This window comes from Papio anubis, chromosome 3, assembly GCF_008728515.1.
Source record: "Papio anubis isolate 15944 chromosome 3, Panubis1.0, whole genome shotgun sequence".
Classification (NCBI taxonomy): domain Eukaryota; kingdom Metazoa; phylum Chordata; class Mammalia; order Primates; family Cercopithecidae; genus Papio; species Papio anubis.
The window spans coordinates 100,255,877-100,279,224 of NC_044978.1; the positions used below are offsets into that span (position 1 = coordinate 100,255,877).

The 23,348-nt window shown below is 41.5% G+C and overlaps 1 protein-coding gene and 1 pseudogene across 3 annotated transcripts in view; both read left to right on the forward strand.

Moving 5' to 3' along the window:
* The window catches only part of CRACD (capping protein inhibiting regulator of actin dynamics), a 278,246-nt gene that overhangs the window by 19,186 nt on the left and 235,712 nt on the right, over positions 1-23,348 (forward strand). The window lies entirely within an intron of this gene.
* Positions 15,971-16,466, forward strand: LOC101015347 (annotated as a pseudogene). The gene has a single exon (XR_647051.3). The product of XR_647051.3 is annotated as a 40S ribosomal protein S20 pseudogene (transcript).

Consider the following 23,348-nt stretch of genomic DNA (forward strand, 5'->3'; position numbering starts at 1 on the left):
GAGAAGGCTGTGTGGAGACAGAGGCAGGGATTGGAGTGATGCTGCATAAGCCAAGGAATGCCAGGAGCCACGGGATGTGGAAGAGGCAAGGAAGGGTCCTCCCCTAGAGCCTTTGGAGGAAGCGTGGCCCCATTGACATCTTGATTTCAGACTTTTGGCCTCCAGAACTGTGAGAGAATAAGCTTGTGTTGTTTAAACCACCCAGTTTGTGGTCACGTGTTATTGCAGCCCTAGGACACTAATACAGATACCTGTTAGACATTGGCGTGTCGATGTTGAAATGACAAGTGGGCTTGGATTTCATGGAAAAGATCTCGGCCGGGGATACAAAGTTGAGAGTCTTTAGTTTAGAGATGGTGTTTAAAGCAGTGAGAACAGCTGAAATCCTCAGGGACAGTGTCTAGAGAAGAGAATAAATTTATGGAGCCAGTCCTGGGACTCTCCTGTCTGCAGAGATTGGGCCAGTGATAAGGGAAGACCAGCTCATGAACTCATCCTGGCAGATGTCTGGCAGAGAGCACTGAATCTTTCTCCCTTTCTGAGTATCAAGGAGAAAAATTAGGTGTGGGTTTAGAGAGCTCCTACTTTTAAGGCACTCAGTTAGCTTTTGTTCTAAACTAGCCTCAGATGACTTCCCCCCAGGGAACATTATATATCAGGGAAAGAAGAAAGCATAGGGAGGACCCTTTGTCCTGTTCAAGAATGAGCAATAGAAAGCTGCCAGAATAGTCCTGGAGCAGCAAAGAAGCTGTCTCAGTCTTTCTCTTTCCGTGCTCCAAAAAAGAGACTATACCAGATCAAAGGAGGAATGAGAATCAATTAGAGAGATGGACTCTTTCAAACAGTCATAGCAGGTCGGAACTAGAAGGGGCTTAATTAAATGTGATAATGTTTCTACAAGCTTAGCCTACAGCTCTGCATATAATGAGTGAGCAACTTCTGTAATTATTATTGGTTAACAGCTATTTTCTAATCCTAAATTTTCATTGTGCAGATAAGGAAAAGGAGAGTCAGATGTTTTGGAGCCAATGGTGATTCCCTTCAGCTACACAAAAAGAAAGAAAAATCAGCAAAGTCCTTAGCTTGGCACTTAAGGCCTTCTTTACTTGGTTCACAGTGCATTTCTGGTCCGTGCTTTTCACCCAGCACTCTCAGGTGTGACCTCTGCTCAGGGTGGCCAGCTTTGCCTACACTCCTTCCACTTCCTCTCTCCCTATCTGAGTCCTTGCCCATTTTAACAGCTCTAGCACCACCTGAGAATTCCTTCCTGACTTGTCTACACAGCTCTCTTCCTCTTTGAAATTCTCTAGCATGATTCCCAGGACACTGGGTGCTACAGCTACTCTGCTTGGGGTTGTGATGGGGGGTCAAATACTTTGAGCTTCCAGCCCCCCTGCCGTTTCTGCGACTTTTCCTTGTGTAGAAAGAGTCTGCTGGATAAATACTGTAGGAATGCCAGGGGTTATGCTGTGTGTGTGTGTGTGTGTGTCCCCCACAGGCAGATATACCTTTTTAGGTTCTCAGGAGGAGAGGCAGAGAACTGTCTTTTTTGCCTAGCAGCTGCCCTGGTAAAACCCTGATGACAGAGATTGTGTGTGTGTCTGGCATGGCCTCTTTGACATTTTGTTATCATTGACTACCTTGCCGTAAAAAGAAGCCTTTTAAAGTTGGATCCTCCTCATGTTATCTGAAATAAAATAGATGACATAATAGCCCCATTTGTACTGACAACTTCTAAGAATCAAATAACTTACTTTTGGTAAGACTTATTCTCCTAAAATTTTTGCACTAGGATAAACTTAAGATGACCCAGGAAAAGAGCAAATTGATCTCTTGCAAAAAAGACACTGGTGACAGTGAAGTGTACCTGCGGTAACCAGTATCTTTTCAGATAGACACTTTCTTACTTCATGGGCAGAAAAGCATCAGTTTCCTGTGGTGAAAGTAATGGATGATCATTCTTCTTGTTTTTATCTTGGCTCTATCTGTCTAAAATTGTATTTGCCTTGTCAATGGGAGACCTGGGGTATGTATCCTCTACCTTAATATGTTGTGATGTTAGCAATTACTGTGAGCACAGGTTGTATTTCTTTCTTTCTTTTTTTTTTTTTTGGAGATGGAGTCTCACTCTGATGCCCAGGCTGGAGTGCAGTGGTGCGATCTCAGCTCACTGCGACCTTTGCTTCCCAGGTTCAAGCAATTCTCCTGCATCAGCCTCCTAAGTAGCTGGTATTACACATGTGTGCCACCACGTCCGGCTAATTTTTGGTATTTTTAGTAGAGACAGGGTTTCACCATGCTGGCCAGGCTGGTCTCAAATTCCCAACCTCAGGTTATCTGCCCACCTCGGCCTCCCAAAGTACTGGGATTACAGGCGTGAGCCACTGTGCCTGGTCAATCTCTTTTATACCTATAAAAGTTTCAGAATTGGGACATTTGGGCCCAGATAAAATGTGAACTCTAGCTAAGGTTCATAATATAAGAAACATAAATTATGCTTCCGTTTATCCTTATACTCTCATAAATTCTTTTTACCTAAGGCTTTCTACCTTGTGTGCTGTAAAGGTGTTCATTAAAACTGAGTGAATGCACTAGTAAAAGATGGTTTATGGCAAAGAGGACTGATTCGCTTTGTCAGGATTGCTTCATGTCTGGTAATGAACAAGAACAGAGACAAAAATTTGCTTTAATTCCGTCATGTATCTTCTACTTTAATTCTTTCAAAAACGCAGCCTTGTTGAGATACAATTCATACACCATAAAATTCACCCTGTACTGTGCACAATGCAGTGGTTTTTAGTATATTCACAGAGTTGTGCAGCCATCACCACTCTCTAATTCTAGACCATTTTCTTTCTTTCTTTTTTTTTTTTTTAAATTATACTTTAAGTTCTGAGATACATGTGCAGAGCATCTAGGTTTGTTACATAGGTATACATGCGCCATGGTGGTTTGCTGCACCCATCAACCTGTCATCTATATTACGTATTTCTCCTAATGCTCTTCCTCCCCTTGTTTCCCCACCCCCTGACAGGCCCCAGTGTGTGATGTTCACCTCCCTGTACGCATATGTTCTCATTGTTCAATTCCCGTTTATGAGTGAGAACATGCGGTGTTTGGTTTTTTGTTCTTGTGTTAGTTTGCTGAGAATGATGGTTTCCATATTCATCCATGTCCCTGCAAAGGACATGAACTCATTCTTTTTTATGGCTGCATAGTATTCCATGGTGTATGTGTGCCACATTTTCTTTATTCAGTCTATCATTGATGGGCATTTGGGTTGGTTCCAAGTCTTTGCTATTGTGAATAGTGCTGTAATAAACATATGTTTGCATGTGTCTTTATAGTATAATTATTTATAATCCTTTGGGTATATACCCAGCAATGGGATTGCTGGGTGAAATGGTATTTTTAGTTCTAAATCCTTGAGGAATTGCCACACTGTCTTCCACAATGGTTGAACTAGTTTACACTCCCACCAACAGTGTAAAAGCGTTTCCATTTCTCCACACATTCCTCTCCAGCATCTGTTGTTTCCTGTCTTTTTAATGGTCACCATTCTAACTGGTGTGAAATAGTATCTCGTTTTGGTTTTTGATTTGCGTTTCTCTAATGACCAATGATGATGAGCTTTTTGTCATAAGTTTGTTGGCTGCATAAATGTCTTCTTTTGAAACATGTCTATTCATATAATGGGTGAGCAACTTCTGTAATTATTACCAGTTAATAGCTACTTTCTAGTCCTAAATTTTCATTGTGCAGATAAGGAAATGGAGAATCCTTATTCATATCCTTTGCCCACTTTTTGATGGGGTTGTTTTTTTCTTGTAAATTTGTTTACGTTCCTTGTAGATTCTGGATATTAGCCTTTTGTCAGATGGATAGATTGCAAAAATTTTCTCCCATCCTGTACATTGCCTGTTCACTCTGATTATAGTTTCTTTTGTTGTGCAGAAGCTCTTTAGTTTAATTAGATCCCATTTATCTATTTTGGCTTTTGTTGCCATTGCTTGGTGTTTTAATCATGAAGCCTTTGCCCATGCCTATGTCCTGAATGGTATTGTCTATTTCCTTCTAGGGTTTTTATGATTTTAGATCTTACATTTAAGTCTTTAATCCATCTTAAGTTAATTTTTGTATAAGGTGTAATGAAGGGGTCCAATTTCAGTTTTCTGCATATGGCTAGCCAGTTTTCCCAACATCATGTATTAAATAGGGAATCCTTTCCCCATTGCTTGTTTTTGTCAGGTTTGCCAAAGATCAGATGGTTGTAGATGTTTGCTGTTATTTCTGAGGCCTCTGCTCTGTTCCATTCGTCTGTATATCTGTTTTGGTACCAGTACCTTGCTGTTTTGGTTACTGTAGCCTTGTAGTATAGTTTGAAGTCAGATAGCATGATGCCTCCAACTTTATTCTTTTTGCCTAGGATTGTCTTGGCTATACTAGCTCTTTTTGGGTTCCATATGAAATTTAAAGTCATTTTTTCTAATTATGTGAAGAAAGTCAATGGTAGCTTGATGACAATAGCATTGAATCTATAAATTACTTTGGGCAGTATGACCATTTTCACAGTATTGATTCTTCCTATCCATGAGCATCGAATGCTTTTCCATTTGTTTGGGGCCCCTTATTTCCTTGAACGGTGATTTGTAGTTCTCCTTGAAGAGGTCCTTCATGTCCCTTGTAAGTTGTATTCCTAGGTATTTTATTCTCTTTGTAGCAGTTGTGAATGGGAGTTCACTCATAATTTGGCTCTTTGTTTATCTATTATTGGTGTATAGGAATGCTTGTGATTTTTTTTCATTGATTTTGTATCCCGATACTTTGCTGAAGTTGCTTGTGAGCTTAAGGAGTTTTGGGACTGAGACAATAGTGTTTTCTAAATACACAATCATGTCATCTGCAAACAGAGAAAATTTGACTTTCTCTCTTCCTATTTGAATACCCATTATTTCTTTCTCTTGCCTGATTTCCCTGGCCAGAACTTCCAATACTATGTTGAATAGGAGTGGTGAGAGAGGGCATCCTTGTCTTGTGCCAGTTTTCAAAGGGAATGGTTCCAGTTTTCGGCTATTCAGTATGATATTGGTTGTGGGTTTGTCATAAATAACTCTTACTATTTTGAGATACGTTCCATCAATACCTAGTTTATTGAGAGTTTTTAGCATGAAGGGGTGTTGAATTTTATCGAAGGCCTTTTCTGCATCTATTGAGATAATCATGTGGTTTTTGTCATAGGTTCTGCTTATGTAATGGATTACATTTATTGATTTGCATCCCAGGGATGAAGCCGACTTGATTGTGGTGGATAAGCTTTTTGATGTGCTGCTGGATTTGGTTTGCCAGTATTTTATTGAGGATTTTCGCATCTATGTTCATCAGGGATATTGGCCTGAAATTTTCTTTTTTTGTTGTGTCTCTGCCAGGTTTTGGTATCAGGATGATGCTGGCCTCATAAAATGAGTTAAGGAGGATTCCCTCTTTTTCTATTGTTTGGAATAGTTTTAGAAGAAATGGTACCAGCTCCTCTTTGTACCTCTGGTAGAATTCGGCTGTGAATCCGTCTGGTCCTGGGCTGTTTTTTTGTTGGTAGGCTATTAATTACTGACGCAATTTCAGAACTTGTTATTGATCTATTTAGGGATTCGACTTCTTCCTGGTTTAGACTTGGGAGGGTGTATGTGTCCAGGAATTTATCCATTTCTTCTAGATTTTCTAGTTTATTTGCGTAGAGGTGTTTATAGTATTCTCTGATGGTAGTTTGTATTTCTGTGGGATCAGTGGTAATATCCCTTTTATCATTTTTTATTTTTTATTGTGAATTCTAGACCATTTTCATCACCCTAAAAAGAAACCATTAGCAGTCACTCCCAGTTACTCCCTCCCCCAAGCCCCTGGCAACCAAGTCTCCTAGCAACCACTGATCTGCTTCCTATCTCTATGGAATTTGCCTATTCTGGACATTTTATATAAATGGAATTGTATAATATCTAAATATGAGGTCTTTTGTGTCCACGGGTTCCTTTCCCTTAGCGTGTTTCCAAGTGTCACCTACATTGTAGCATTTATTAGTGCTTTATTCCTTTTAATGGCTGAATAATATTCCATCATATGGGTAAACCCGCTGTAGTTATCCATTCACATTTTGCTGAGTTTCTGTATGTTCATGTGGCTGTGATCAGACTTACTATAACCCCAAAGAGAGATTTAAACTTCATGGGGAAGGGAGCTAATTAGGAAAAAAAAAAGTCTAAAAAGCTTCCTTTGGCTGGGAGAATGTTTCCCTTCAAATTTGTATGTTGAAATCCTAACCCCAAATACCTCAGAATGCGACTGTATTTGGAGATAGGGCCTTTAAAGAAATCATTAAAATAAAATGTGGTCATATGGGCAGACCCTAATCAATATAACTTGTTTCCTTATAAGAGGAAATTTGGGCACAGACACATACAGAGGGAAAGACCACATGAAGGTAAAGGGAGCCACGCCTAGCAGAAGGAACCCTGCTGGCACCTCGATCTCAGACTGTGGCCTCCAGAACTCAGAAAATACATTTCTCTTGTTGAAGCTACCCATTCTGTGGCACTTTGTTATGGCAGCCCTTGTAAATGGATACAGGGACAATATGGAAAAAAGGCTGAGAAGCACTGAAGTAGAGTAACTACCTTATTATTTTTTTTTACTTCAGCTCTACTTTCTGATTCTCTGAATTATTGAAGAATTGCAAAACTGGTTTTTAATGTTAAAGTATTATGAATAAGTACCATTTGCAAAGGAATATACCCTTCTACATCAACCTACAATTTGAACCTCAGAATTGCTGTGTAAGGTGATTAGACAGGATTCCTATTCTATATATGCCACTGGGCCTTTATGCATGTCATTCCCTCTGCCTGGAAAGACAGGTCCCTACCCCTGCATGTTGCCTTTTTTTCTTTGCTAAATTCTTTCAGGACCTCACTTCCTTCAGGAGGCTTCTCTGGCCCTCCAGTGTGCTTTCTTAGTGCCAGCCATACTGCACTATGATTGCCTGTTGTTGTCTGTTTCTTCTGTCAGACTGGCAGTTTTGTGAGGGGGACCCTATCTTTCATCGCTGAATGTCCAGCATCCAGCGGAGTGTAAAAATATTTTGTTGATGGACAAATAATATCATATAGCTAATAACTTGAACATAGGTTTTTTTTTTTTTAAACACCTAAATCAGTCATTTCTCAACTCTACATACTGCTTCTTAATTCATCCGAATTACTTGTCCTAGTGGACATGGTTTTATCTCTGAGTGTAAGAGCATGCTGGTGGGATCTGCACCCTGCACCGTGCTGTAGGCCCCTTCACATTTGGACAGTGTGATATTAGTGCATTCTCACGCTGCTATAAATGTGCTACCCGAGACTGGATAATTTATAAAGAAAAGAGGTTTAATTGACTCACAGTTCTGCATGGCTGGAGAGGCCTCAGGAAACTTACAATCATGGCTGGAAGGCACCTCTTTACAGGGTGGCAGGAGAGAGAATTAATGCCAGCAGGGGAAGTGCCAGACGCTTATAAAACCATCAGATCTCCTGAGAACTCTCTCACTATCACAAGAACAGCATGGGGGAAACCACCCCAATGATTCAGTTCCCTCCCATTGGTCCCTCCCATGACATTTGGGCATTATGGGGATTACAGTTCAAGATGAGATTTGGGTGGGGCACAGCCAAACCATATCATTATGTATATGTGCACGTGTGTGTGTAATTAACTGACACCTTGACTGGTTACCAAAGGATTTAATGCTGCCTACTAAAAGCCTCACGTAAGTCCAAGTCTTCTGTATTTTCCTAGTAACCTCTTATGGGAGACTGTGATGCAAACAAATTTCTTCTTCCTTCTAGCAGTCTGTGGAGATGGGTAATAGATAATGTTTTTGATATAACATGAACTTAAAGCTGAATCCAGATTTTATGTTCACCATGATCATAATTGTTTCATTCCAACTTTGCACATAGACTCAGCAGCTAATATGTCAGGTCCTGGGGATATAAAGGTAAATAAAGAAAGGTTTTTACTCTAATGGAGTGTACAGTTTGTCAGAGAATAGTCGTGAACACAGATAAATTCTACCACAGCAGAGTTACTGCTGCAATAGAGTTATGAACAGACTGCTGTGAGACCTTAAGAGCTCAGCAACTGCTCTGCCTGCAGGTATTTGGGGAAGGCATCATATTTGAGCTGGGTTTTGAAAGGAGTGCAGGAATTTGTGTGATGAAAAGTGGGAAAGAAGTACATAAAGGCACCAAATTATGAAAAGATCTTGTCTCACAATGAATACGTATGTGATAAAAGACTGAAAAGGAATATCCCCAAATCAATAGTTGATGTTTTAAAAAATAGTTATATAGTTTTAATTGACAGATAATAATTGTACTTATTCATGTAGTACATTGGTGTTTTATGGTTGTAGAACTGTGGATGCTTATTTTTTCTTTTTAAAAATTTCCTTTAATATTGTTGTTTTATTAGTTGCATAACTCAGTAACATGAAACCAGAGCCTTTAACTATTGAATCAGGAAATTAATGTGAGTTAATTTATTTTTATTGCTTATGTTTGTACTGAATTTGACATCTAGATTAAAACACGAGTATTGACTGATTTACTAAATTGTTACTAGGTTTTTAGGAAAAGGTACAGAACAGGATACCATTTGGTCCAGTTTTTCCTTTCTTTTTGAGACAGAGTCTCACTCCATCACCCAGGCTAGAGTGCAGTGGTGTGATCATAGCTCACTGCAGCCTCAATCTCTTAGGCTCAAGCAATCCTCCTGCCTCAGCATCCTAAATAGGCGGCACTACAGGCATGCGCCACCATGCCTGGCTAATTTTTTTTTAATTTTTTATTTTTAGTAGAGATGGGGTCTCACTCTGTTGCCCAGGCTGGTCTTGAACTCCTGAGCTCAAGCAATCCTCCCACCTTGGTCTCTCAAAGTACTAGAAGTACAGGTGTGAGCCTCTGCACCTGGCCCCCTTATTCATAAACAGACTCCAAGTTTCCCTTTTCCCTTGAGTCTCCATTGACCAGTTCTCATCTGGGAGATCAGGATATGCCTGGTCAGTTTTACCCTTGGCTGAAATATATAAATGGTGTCTCTCAGACTGGTTGAGCAGAGAGAGTTCACCCTGGAGGCAATTAGTGGAGTGTGTTCAACCAAGAAGGCTATACAAAAGGGTGGCTTGGAGGAATCTGGGAGAGACTGGATTATTTATCAGGCCAAAGTTATAAGCGAATAATCCACAAATGGAGCTCTCAGAGAGCACCGCAGGTCCACAGAAGAGAGCAAGGAATGCTGAGCAAGGGATGTTCAGGAAACGAAGTCTGCAGACACTTGGCTGCCGGTTGAAGGTGTCTTTTATGTGGAGTCCAGTGTGTCCTGCCAGGGAAGAGGAGGCCATTTAAAGGCACCGTGCTGTCCCAGACACCAGGCTCTGGAGGTTTTCCCAAAGCAACTTTAGAATGAGGTCAAATAGGCTTTTCATTTCACTGTGTATAGCAAAGGTTATGACTGACTCTAAAGGTATATATGAAAAGATGTCTCCTTTCTGATTTTATTTCTGGAGGGAAGATTTCAAAAAAATTTTTAATTGCTTCACGTTTGAATCATCATTTCCTTCAAAGGATGTTTATTTTATCAGGGTCAAAACCAAACTTATTTCTAACATCCTCCTAGTAATTTTTTCTTCTTTTCTTTTTTTTTGAGATGGAGTTTTGTTCTGGCATGCAGGCTGAAGTGCAGTGGCATGATCTTGGCTCACTGTAACTTCTGCCCCCCAGGTTCAAACCATTCTCGTGCCTCAGCTTCCCGAGTAGCTGGGACAACAGTTGTGTGCTATCATGCCTGGCTAATTTTTATATTTTAGTAGAGATGGGGTTTCACCATGTTGACCAAGCTGTTCTTGAACTTCTGACCTCGAATGATCCACCCACACATCCTCAGCCTCCCAAAGTGCCAAAGTGCAGGGATTACAGGCATGAGCCACTGTGCCTGGCATAGTCGTTTTTTCTTTTAATCTTCTTTTTTTGTCTTTAAAATTGTAAAAAACTTCGATGAAAACCATGCAGTAGCAGATTTGTCTTTTCTCCGACAACAGAAGGCAAGTATAGGTTTACCATTGAACCGGTTTAATAATTTGATTGATCAGAACGTGAGTATTAGAAGAATGGCTTGAGGGGGGATATATGTGACAGGATAAGGAACATTGCAACATAGAAATACTGCTTTCTAATGGCTTACAGTATGTGTTATTAGCTGAGCATTTCATGTATTATAATACATTTCAGAACAATGTTAAAAGAAATGGCGGTGGCATTTGTGATGGCTCATGTCCATAATCCCAACTACTTGGGAGACTGAAGTGGAAGGATCGCTTGAGGTCAGGAGTTCAAGTCCAGCCTGGGTAACATAGTGAGATCCTGTCTCTAAAAATAAATAAATGAAAATAAATAAATAAATAAATAAATAAACTTTTTAAAAAAAGAAATAGTGGTTAAAAAAAACTGAACTATAAGGGATTATCTCAAAATAGTAGTGTTTGCTTACCTCTGGAAAGATGATCATGTGTTCTGGCCCATAAAATAGTATTTTTTTTTTCCAGAGATGATTTAAACAATTCTAAATTTGATGTCCATAAACCATTTTACATTATTTATAGGCAACCAAGTACACACGATCAGATATTAAACTGCACCAGATTTCTACTTGTTTTAAGGGTGTTTTATGGTGCAAATCCAAAGATCAGATGTCACATCTGCCAGGAAGTGCTACATAATTTTTACTTTTTCTGCAGTGCTGTTACAGCATGCGCGCATGCTACTGCATGGGCAATGAAGAATTCTTGTTTTGTTTATCAGATAGGCTCTGATTATAAACTGAAGAGTGGCTCCCACTTTTATGGAACCTACTTTGAACTTGAGTATTGTATGTGCTGTGGTAAATGGTGATAGCTGGCCAACTCATTAGGAAGGTCAGCTTTCTAGAAGATAGAGTTACAAAATAAAGGCCCCTCTCCCTTCAGCAGATTGTTTCAGTGGCAAAGCAAGGTGATGATACCTAAAATATTCATTGCTTTTAAAGACACCCTCCCTTTAGTGACCAGCAACTAGGACACCAGACCCTAATTATTAACAAAGGCAACTGATAACGTTTAGAGAAGCAATGCCTTTCTCCCTAAAAACAAAATTCTAAATGGTTTCTCAAGCTACATCAGATCTATCACTTTCTCTTTTACTCCAGTTGTATCTTAGATTAAGTGAAATACCTGCATGACTGTCTTTTGTTTATTTATTACTGATTTTTTTTGTGTGGAGATGGGGGTCTCATTGTGTTGCTCAGGCTGGTCTTGAACTCCTGGCCTCAAGCAGTCCTCCTACCTTGGCCACCCAAAGTGTTGGGATTATAGGCATGAGCCCCTGCTCCTGGCCCTGTCTTTTGTTCAAATTATTTCATTTCAACAACAACTTGCACGTAATACTACTTTGCCTAGGACCCACCTGGATGTTCTGTGGAGAATGTATCACAAATAGTTTATTTTTAATCATCTGGGCAGCTATACAATATGACACCCAGAAATGCAAGGATCCCATTGAGGTAGAGCACTCAGGTAAATGGGCTAATTAATTTTCTGATAAAAGCATTTTTGTGTGTGTGTTGTCTGCCCTTATTCATTCAACTCTAGGAGATATGTATTTAGTATTTGTGGTTGGTGGCGACGTCATGCAATGTTAAATAATATTTAAAGCAGCTATGAGCTATATAAGAGATGTTGCAAGACATTAAAATTAATGCTGCACATTGGTAAAGGAAAATTATCTTTGTAGGGTAGATTGGTAAGGGAAGACTGTGGGATTTTCATTCATCCATTCATTTATCAAATGTTTACTGAGAGCTTATTAAGTTCCTAGAACCTCTCTGGTTATTGGGCATGGGGTAGTGCATAAGATAGGAAGGTCGGCGGGCGTGGTGGTTCATTCCTGTCATCTCAGCACTTTGGGAGGCTGAGGCTGGTGGATTGCTTGAGGTCAGGAGTTCAAGACCAGCTTGACCAACATGGCGAAACCCCATCTCTACTAAAAATACAAAAATTTGCCAGATGTAGTGGTGCGCGCCTGTAATCCCAGCTACTTGGGAGGCTGAGGCAGGAGAATTGCTTGGACCTGGGAGGCGAAGGTTGCAGTGAGCTGAGATTGCGACATTGCATTCTAGCCTGAGTGACAGAGCCAGACTCCGTCTCAAAGGTGCTAAGGTACTTACATTCTTTTGGGAGAGCAAGGCAATAAACAAAAAGTTTATTTAACAAGAAATATTTGGTAGTGGCTCTGTAGAACCTTAGTATAGGGCGGTATGATAGAGTTGCCTCCAGAGACTACTTTAGATTGTAAGTCAACATAGGCTGCTATGAAGAGGTGATATTTAAGTAGAAGCCTGAATGACAATAAGGAACCAACCATGCAGCGATCTGGGCATTCCAGACAGAGGGGTGGACCATGCCCAGGGCCAAAAGCAGGAAGGAGCTTGACATGTTTGTGGAACAAAAATATGAGATCTGAAAGATGAATGAGGACCAGATTGTATAGCAGTTTGGATTAGATGCTAATTGCAGTGGTAAGCCACAGGAGGCCTTTAAGCAAAGGAGGGCCATAAGTTTATGTTTTCAAATTTCATTCTGGCCACTGTGGAAGGAAGGCAAGAGCAGAAGCAGTGATACTAAGGTGACTGCAGAAGAGATTCTGGTGCCTTTTATGAGGGGGATGGTAAGGTAGAGGAGTGAAGTAGATAGTTTCGGGTTGATAGCCTTTAGATCTGCCAGTGAATTTGAAATGGACGTAAGGGAAACAGAACTCAAAGATGACTTCTAGGTTTCTGGCTCAAGCAGCTGAGTAAATGATGGTGAACTTTGAAGAAAGGATGGGATTTGGAGAAAAGGAGCCAAGAATTTCAATTATAGAGCTGGGACTAGATGTGGCTTATGGAGAAAGTGCTAAAGATTTGGCTAAAACAAAAAGCTTTTACTCAGTGCCCCCAAGAACAGAGGACATCAGATTCTGTCTAGTAAATTTTTTAAAAAAGTATTATAAATGTATAGTTGTTTCCATAAGAAGGGCCCATCAGGAGAAAAAGTGCAGTAGAAAGGATGGGGAATTGAAGGAGTGGAAAATAGAAACAGGATAAATAAACAAGTCAGAGAAAGACACACAGATAAAGAGATAAAAAGAGAAAATACAGACAAAAGAGACAGATGTGCAGAATTAGAGAGAGAAGGGGCAAGCACGCTCACACAGACTCTTCACTCTCCTCCATTCTACACCTGGAGCCAGAGAGACACTAGAGGCAGTTGTGAGATCAAAACTTTTTTCTTTATTGTAATTAACTATGGAGTGATAACAAGACACAGACCAAAAGCAAATAGGACCAAATCTTTATCTGAAACAGGAAAGTTGTCTTTATTCTGTTGTTCGTTATTAGAGTGGATCTTCTGCCCTGAAATATTGCCAGGATGAAAATGGTTTTTACAATTTATTAGCTAAGCAGAGAGTTGAATAATGGCCAGAAAAATATATTACTGACTGTGCACAGTTACTCACTTTGGTAAAGATAAAAGGCTCTCAAAAGGGATGGTTTCTCCTCAATGAAAACAGTGAGAAATTAACTGTCAATTAACTGGTTAAATTGAACTTTAGGAATAAACCCACAAACCAATGCACAATTCATCCATCCATCCATCCATCTCATACCATACCACACAATACCCTACTCTACTCTACCCTACCTTACCCTACCCTAAACTTACCTAAATTTATTGATGTCATAAATAGGCTCTATTTAGAATAGAAAAACACTTTACTTTTTTTTTATTTGTTAGGTTTTGTAAATAATATCTATAGCCACCCTAGACTAATTGTTAATTTTCTTAGAATTGGTTATTGGTTAAAAATATGTTTCCTAGGCTGGGTCATGCCTGTAATCCCAACACTTTGGGAGGGTTGAGGCAGGTGGATTACTTGAGCCCAGAAGTTCGAGACCAGCCTGGGCAACATAGCGAAACCCCATCTCTACAAAAAAACAGAAAAAATTAGCTGGGCGTGGTGGTGCACATCTGTAGTCCCAGCTACTCTGGAGGCTGAGGCGGAAGGATCACCTGAGGCCAGAAGGTCTAGGCTGCGGTGAGCCATGATTGTGCCACTGCACTCCCGCCTGGGCGAGAGTGAGACCTTATCTCAAAAAATATATGTATGTATTTACTAGAAATCCACAAGAACCTACAAATGAATTGATTCAACAGTGAGGTATGAGGAACAAAGTGCATTATTAGAAGACCAAGAAACATGGCAGGTGTCCTATAAGAGGCAGTGTTATTGGGACCTCCACTGTGCATCATCCCAAAAGACCAGTGAAACTCTGTAACAAATAACAAAAATAATACTATATAGTTTAAAAGCTATGGAACAACAATGGAATGAAAAGTCATGAATTGCATTTGGCTGAGGGTTTTTCTTATTATTTCACCCTTTCCTTCTTCCCTCCCACCTTCTCTTCATTTTCTAAAAAAATTCTTATATGAGTTTTCCTTAGGAGGACATAGAAGGAACACTCAATAAAGACATTGTACCTGGGTTCTGTTATTTAAGATTATGTCTTAGTAGTTCTATGAAAACAACTAAACTAGATTTCTAAAATCTATTTTAATATAACATTCTAAAATAATATTTAATATGACATTTGTATTTATCTTCTTATTTTGACTTCTCGCCTTTTAGGATATTATTGATGTTGTTAATAATATTGTTACAGTTGGGGTCAGCACCAGCCAGCTCCAAGACAGAACAAGGCCGTAGACACTGAGATATGTCTGATGAGATGATGGGGAATGTGTTATGATTTATAAAGACAGATGAATTATCACTGCCCTTTCCTAGTAAATAATACTCAGTATTTGCCACAAGAGGAGTTTTTTTTTTTTTTTTTTTTTTTAAATGAATGATCATTCAAAGTAGAGAGCTAGCATGGAGAATAGTCTGGTTAGTATGGGAAGTTCTGTGCTGGGGCTATTACCATTTGGATTTTCCTTGGAAGTTTCGAGGTGAGTTTTGATTAGAACATTTAACTTCATCAAAGGTTACGTGATTGGATTGCATATAAAGCTGCTTTAAGTATTAAAATAGAGACATTTTGACTTGGATTACCAGTTAAACCATTTTGGGCACAGCCTTAACTGCAGGTGGTGTGATTGAGATGTCTGTGGGTTGCCACATAACTCCACAGTTTGCTTTTATATGTGTGATTGTGAGTGGGAAGGGTGGAGTACCGGCACTTGGCATGAACAGATCATGCTTCCTGACATCTCTTCTCCACAAGCATTCTTTTCCAGGTGACAGAGACTTGAACCGATTTCGGGAGACACTTTAAGAGTGAAAGGTGAGAGGAGGAACGGACAGTGGAGAGGTGTGTGCTGCACATGACTAAATATTTCCTTCCCGTTTGACATTACTCTCCCGGGAGTCCTTAAAAAAATATTAGTAGAATCTTTATGTTAAAGTTTATTTATGTGGGTCTTATGGAAGCCCTAAAGGCTCCCTTTATTTTTTTTTACTTCAAGTGGAAATTATTTCACATCTATGTTTGATGTGGTGGTGGGGAAAGTACCCTGGACTTAGAGCCAAGAGAAACAGATTCTTGTCTGAGCTCTGCTGCTGAATAGCTGTGTAGGCTCTCTGCCTTACTGGGCAGCAGAGTCTTCATCTGTCTTAGAGATTGGCAAAGTTTTCCTGTGATGGGCCAGATAGCAAATTAATTTAGGTTTCCCAGGTTACATGCAGTCTCTGTTGAGTATTTTACTTCGGTTTTGTTTATTTGTTATAATCCTTTAAAAATGTAAAAACCGTTCTTAGCTCCTGGGCAGGTCATGGGCTGCATCTGCCCTCTTGCCTTCATTGGCTGAGCCCTGATCTGTATGAAAGAAAAGGAGGGGGCTGTTCGCTCTCGCCGAGGAACAAGTCGATCAGGAAGCCGCGCAGCAGCCATGGCTTTTAAGGATACGGGAAAAACACCCGTGGAGCCGGAGGTGGCAATTCACCGAATTCGAATCACCCTAACGAGCCGCAACGTTAAATCCCTGGAAAAGGTGTGTGCTGACTTGATCAGAGGCGCGAAGGAAAAGAACCTGAAAGTGAAAGGACCAGTTCGAATGCCTGCCAAGACTTTGAGAATCACTACAAGAAAAACTCCTTGTGGTGAAGGTTCTAAGACATGGGATCGTTTCCAGATGAGAATCCACAAGCGACTCATTGACTTGCACAGTCCTTCTGAGATTGTTAAGCAGATTGCTTCCATCAGTATTGAGCCAGGAGTTGAGGTGGAAGTCACCATTGCAGATGCTTAAGTCAACTATTTTAATAAATTGATTACCAGTTGTTAAAAAAAAAAAAAAAAAAGAAAAGAAAAGGAGGGGAAGAAATGTGAAAAGAAGGAGTTTGAACTAACAATTTTTAGATATAGGACTCTGATATGTTCTGAGGAGCACCAAGCTAAAGAATAGATTCTGGAAGCAAGAGTTAGTTATTTATCTTTTTCCCTTAGATTTTTAATATTATGTATTTATTCATGGTATAGTTTCTCTTTTCTAATTTCCTCAGTTTAAATTAGATTTCACTCCTATTTCCTATTCTTCAGTTCTCCCTGCATATTACTATTTACCGTTTGCACACTCCCCAGATTTCTTATTGCATACACATTCCTAGGGAAGCAAACAGATGAGAGGAGTGGCTTTCTTTGCAGATGGAGACGTGGCCTTTCACTTAGGGAAAGGGAAGCAGCCATTTGATTGCCCCTGGAGACCTAAGCAGGGTTGTGAGTGCTAAGCAGGCAGAGCCCAGCAACTCTGAATCCTGGGAGGGCGCCAGGAATGGCAGCCAGGAATGGGTCAGGGAGTGCACGCTGATAAAGACCTGTGTCCTTCCCTTCTGATAGTGTTTGTTTGTTTGTTGAGACAGGGTCTCACTGTGTCACCCAGGCTGGGTTGTAGTGTTGCAATCATGGCTTATTGCAGCCTTGACCTCCTGGCCTCAAGCGATCCTCCTACCTCAGGCTCCTTAAAGTGTTGGGATTACAGGTGGTGAGCCACTGAGCCCAGCCCTTGCTGATAGTGTTGAATCCTATTACTCACACTGAACCAACAGTCTGAAGTTCTATCTGAAGTGTCCCCTTAGCTCATGTTGGAATATGCTGACATTTTTGTTTCCTGGAGGACCCCGGACACCTCCTTCACTTTCCCTTCACCTCTTCCCCTATCTAATCCATGCAAATCCAGTGCCCCATTCTGTTTGGATCCTCTTCCCTACCCCTCCTATCTGATTTCCATGGCAATCAGGAAGTGTCCAGCTGCATCACTTTCCCGGCACCGCCCAGTGAGTTTCCTCTCACCGTTTCTCCACTGAGGCTGTTGGCTGGTGCAGTTGGTGAATCAGCCTGGCCCCCATCAGTGCCATGTGGTCTTATGGCTGACTTTGGGGCTTTGATCCTGGAACCACTTTGAACATGTTTCCTCTATTCTCAGGCAGGCACTTATGAGAAAGAAACTGTCACCGCTCCCCTCTTTCACCTTTCATTCACTTCTCTACCACAGTTACTGGGTACCAGCCCTGCCACGCCACACAAATGGTCTCTCTCCCTCTTCTTCCTTTTTGAAGGAGTACTAGTGATTTTGTCTTTTTTTTTTTTGTAAACAGAGTCTCCCTCTGTCACCCAGGCCGGAGTGTGGTGGCGCGATCTCAGTTCACTGCAACCTCTGCCTCCCGGGTTCAGGCAACTCTCCCTACCTCAGCCTCCGAAGTAGCTGGGATTACAGGCACCCATCACTATGTCCGGCTAATTTTTGTATTTTTAGTAGAGATGGGGTTTCGCCATGTTGGCCAGGTTGATCTTGCCCTCCTGACCTCAGGTGATCCACCCACCTGGGCCTCCCAAAGCACTGGGATTATAGGCGTGAGCCACTGCACCCAGCCTGAAAGGAGTACTAGTGATTTGGGCACTGAGAAATGGGATGGATGCATTTTTAGTCCTTTCCTAGCTGAATGACTTTGTTGCAGAGACACTGTTGGCCATTGACGTGTGGAAATATTTCATCCCCAGATTTCTTGGATCTTCCTCTTGCTTCTCTCTGCTCCTTGCGGAGTCTCCTCCCTGGGCTGGTTCACCCCTTTAATGTTACAGTTTACCTGATTCTTTCTGAAACCTTCTTCTTCCTTATGCCTTCTTTAGCTGGTTTCATTCATTCCTGTGGCTCTGTCGCCTCTATGCTTATTGTTGCCAAATGTGCATCACCATGCCATCCGAATATTTTTTCCTACACATCACACTCTTTTATCCAGATGCCTACTGGACATAACTGGTTCAATGCCCACAGAAATCACAAAATTCAGTGTATACAAAACTGACCTCAGTCCCTTCTCCCTAAAACCTGAAGCACCTCTTTTGTTCCTTACTTATTTCAGTTACCCAAGTCACTGAAGCCATAAACATGAACATCTTCCTAAGGAGTGTGTCACCACTCTTTCTTCTCCTGTATCCCTCCTTTGCCTGTCTGCTACCATGTCACTAATTCAGGCCCTCATTACCCCTCTCCACTATCTCTTTCTCTTTTGTTTCCCCTTAAACCCATCTCTCCTCTGTTGCCATGTCTAAAATTTAAACCCATTATCATTTCACACTCTTGAAAATTCTTTCAAGAATTTCCTAACACAGAATAAAGCCCCAAATCTCCAGTGTGACTAATGACTCTATGATCAGGCTCCTCCACCTCTCTAGATTTTTTTTTTTTTCTTTTCAGCTTTTATTTTAGGTTCAAGGGGTACATGTGCAGGTTTGTTACATGGGTAAATTACATGTCATGGGGTTTGGTGTACAGATAATTTTGTCACCCTAGTAAATAGCATAATACCTGATAGGTAGTTTTTCAGTCCTCACTGGGGCCACTCTCAAGTAGGCCCTGGTGTCTGTTGTTCCCAGCTTATTTATTTATTTTTGAGACAGAGTCTTGCTCTGTCGCCCAGGCTGGAGTACAGTGACGTGATCTCGGCTCCTGCATCCTCTGCCTCCTGGGTTCAAGCAGTTCTCCTGCCTCAGCCTCCCAAGTAGCTGGGACTGCAGGTGTGCACCATGATGCCCGGCATTATAAATTTAAGAAATACTTTTACCAAAATTATCTGGTTTCTGAAGCAGTAGGAAGAATAATGGATTTAGTATTAACGACTTCAGTTGAAGTATTCTTTTAGGCATTTCTAGCTAAACTGATTTGTGCCAAGTTACTTACTGCCTCTGAGGCTCCCATCTTTAAAATGGGCACATTACTACTAACAATTGAATAATTGAACAAATTATATACTGTACTTTTTTTTTTCCTTTTTTTTGACGGAATCTTGCTCTGTTGCCCAGGTTGGAGTGTAGGAGTGCAGTGGCGTGAGCTTGGCTCACTGCATCTTCCGCCTCCCAGGTTCAAGCAATTCTCCTGCCTCAGCCTCCTGAGTACCTGGGATTACAGGTGGCCGCCACCATGCCCAGGTGATTTTTGTATTTTTGATAGAGACAGGTTTCGCTATGTTGGCCAGGCTGGTCTTGAACTCCTGACCTCAGGTGATCCACCTGCCTTGGCCTCCCAAAGTGCTGGGATTACAGGTGTGAGCAACCATGCCCAGCCTAGTTTTTCTATAGTATTGTACCTCAACTTTTTCACTAACAAATTAGAGATATTTTACTTTGGGTTTGAGTACATGAATTAATATTTAATATCACCAGTAAAGTGCAACATTTAGAATGTCCCCAAAAAGTCTGGCACCACAAATTTACATGCCCTGTAGAGATCCTACCTTAACCGGAATTTGAATTTCCTGTGCCAGCTAAATTGGGTCACTTTGTTAGTGAAAGCTTGTGTTGCTGCAGTCCCGGGGCGTCTTGCCCTTTGTTAGGCTGTAAACATGATGCTGTCCTCTTCCCTCCTACTCCTTTGCTGCTTTTGTTACTTGAGGGTTCACTTTGCAGATTTGTTTTTCTGAGCCCTATCACTTTTCTTGATAGAGTGTCTACTGTTAAGTTGCCGCCTATGGCATTGCTTCCTGTGGGGAACCTAGCTAGTGTGTGTGCAGGAACTATTTAGACAAAGTAGTTTCAGTCAAGGTATTATCGGAATTTTTTTTTTTTTTTTGAGACAGAGTTTCAGTCTTGTTGCCCAGACTGGAGTGCAATGGCACGACCCCAGCTCACCGCAACCTCCGTCTCCCGGGTTCAAGCAATTCTCCTGCCTCAGCCTCCTGAGCAGCTGGGATTACAGGCATGCACCATCACGCCTAGCTAATTTTGTATTTTTTAGTAGAGATGGGGTTTCTTCATTTTGGTCAGGCTGGTCTCAAACTCCTGACCTCAGGGGATCCACCCACTTTGGCCTCCCAAAGTGCTGGGATTACAGGCGTGAGCCACCGTGACCAGCTATAGGATTTTATGGTCTGTGACACTAGGTTCCCCACTGAATTGTTCTGGGTGCTTACCTGTGAATGGGAGGAGGTTTTTTCTGCCATTAAGAGTTTTAATCCATCATTAGTCTGTATAAAAAGTTCTTAATGAGGAGTATTACATTGACTGTATAGCTTCACCTTAAAATTTCATTTTAAAATAGTTGCATTTGCTTAACCAAAATATTCTGAGGGGCATCTAGGGGCCAGAAACTGCTCCTCATGAGGGCATAACAGTGGAGACCAAGAGAATACATATTCTGCCTTCTTTAATCATATGCCTTAATATGAAAGGTAAACTTTATTTTCCTTTTTTTTTTTTGAGATGGAGTCTCGCTCTGTTGCCCAGGCTGGAGTGCAGTGGCGCAATCTCGGCTCACTGCAAGCTCTGCCTCCCGGGTTCACGCCATTCTCCTGCCTCAGCCTCCTGTGTAGCTGGGACTACAGGTGCCCGCCACCACACCTGGCTAATTTTTTTGTATTTTTAGTAGACACGGGGTTTCACTGTGTTCGCCAGGATGGTCTCGATCTCCTGACCTCATGATCTGCCCGTCTCGGCCTCCCAAAGTGCTGGGATTACAGGCGTGCGCCACCACGCCCAGCCCTATTTTCCTTTTTTTTTTAAACTGGCAGGATCAACTAGTTAAGAAAGGTAAACTTTACACAGGTAGTTTCATGTGTGATGAGATAATGAACGTGAAGTGCAGTGTTTAAGGGGAGCTGTAAAGGACTACATTGGGGTCGTCTGCCTGGCACCCCTTTTCTAGGAATCACCTCTTATACCCAGGTGCTCCTGTCGTTATTGTTAGTGCAGCCTGACCTGATGCTGAGTCCGAGGATGAGCACCTGCCAAACTGGGCCAGGGAATTTTTTGAGCTAGGATCTCGTTCTGTCACCCAGGCTAGAGTGCAGTGGCACTGTCTTGGCTCACTACAGCCTTGACCTCCCAGGCTCGAGAAATTCTGCCTCAGCCTCCTGAGTAGCTGGAACTACAGGCGTGTACGACCACGCCCAGGTAATTTTTGTATTTTTTTGTAGAGATGAGGTTTTGCCATGTTGCCCAGGCTGGTCTTAAACAAGTGATCTGCCCGCCTTGGTCTCCCGAAGTGCTGGGATTATATGTGTGAGCATTGCGCCCAGCTAGGGCCAGGCATCTTTGAAATGGGTCAGAGGCTAGAAGACCAAGGAATTCCTGGGTGTTTAAATAGCAGTATGAAAGTGTTGGTCCTGTTAGGGGCCATAGTTCTAATCATAAGTCCTGAAGGAGTGGGGGAAGCCACAGTTAGGGGATGGGAGGATGTGACTCTTACCCAGAGGGTTGGATCCTGGAGATGGAGTGAAAGTTCTGGCGGCGTTTGGGTTTCTGGTTAGAGTTCTGAGATCCAACTGGGGTCCTCAAAATCTTTACAATAAATTTCCCTTATTTATTTAAGCTAGTTTGGGTTGAATTTCTGTTGCTTCACACAATAGTAGTTTTTTCTTTTCTTTTTTCTTTTTTTTTTTTGAGATGGGGTCTGTCTCTGTTACCGAGGGTGGGGTACATTAGTACAATCTGGGCTCACTGCAGCCTTGAACTCCTGGGCTCAAGCAATATTTTTGCTTGGCATACGTCACCATGCCAAGCTAATTTTTTATTTTTTGTAGAGACGAGTTCTCACTATCTTTTCCATGCAGGTCTCAATGTCCTGAGCTTAAGTGATCCTCCTATTTCAGACACCCAGAGTGCTGGGTCCTGGGATTTCAGACCTAAGCCACTGTGACTGGCCAGAGTAGTTCTTTTTTTAAAAAAAAAAACAAAAAAAAACCAAAAAAAAACCCAAACAGACATATATAACAGGGGGACCTCACCTAAATTAGGGAACACCACTTGCAACATCTTTTACAGCAGTGCTGTAATTGTTGTTTGGATTCCCAGGATAGCCCATAAATGATCATTTAACCCATCGTGTAGCTGTAATTTCTCTTTAGAATCAACTGATTTGTTCATATTGAAAGCCTGCTATGTTTCAGGGGCTGTGGGAAGGTGAAAGTGATGATCATGCCCTGGGCATTTGAGGAGGTTTTGCTTTACTAAATCTCTTGCTGCCATTATCATGTGCCCTGTTGTTTCCTCCTAGGTTTTGTTACATTATGGGTTAAGTAGACTTTGGTGCGCGAGTCTGGGAAACGAATTTCCATATGACATTGTTCTATGGGAAATGCATTTCCTAGTTTGTGGGGGAGGAAATTTATACCCTTTTTGCTATAGCAATTCATTAATGCAACCAGTATTTATTGAATACCTTCTGTGTGCCAAACACTGTTCCAGGTGTTGGAAAGAGTAATGAAAGATACAGAAAAGGATCTGCTATCATGGAGCTTAAATTTTAAACTCTTGAGAGGCTGACACGGGAGAATAGCTTGAGGCCAGGCGTTTGAGACCAGCCAAGGCAACATAGTAAGACCTTGTCTCTATAAAAAGAAAGAAAAATACTTTAGTGGGCCACAGCGTTGGTGAAGACGGTCAATGAACAGTGAACAAATAAACGAACCAAATAGTTTACTGATAAATGTCAGGAGGAAAATAGAAGAGGACCCGTGGAGGAGGGTGACAGGTGGAGGTGATGAGTGACTTTGTGCCAGGGAAGGCATCACCAAGGAGGAAACTTTTCAGCTGACATGCGCTCGACTCAAGGAAAGAAGGTGCATGGTGCTTCCAGGAATGTGCTTCTCTTTTCTACCAGCTCTGAGGCAGAGAATATCTATCCATCTTGGGCCCCGAGGGATAGTCCTTTTGCTTATGGGAGTCAGTGTGATAGAGACCTGTGCTGTCGC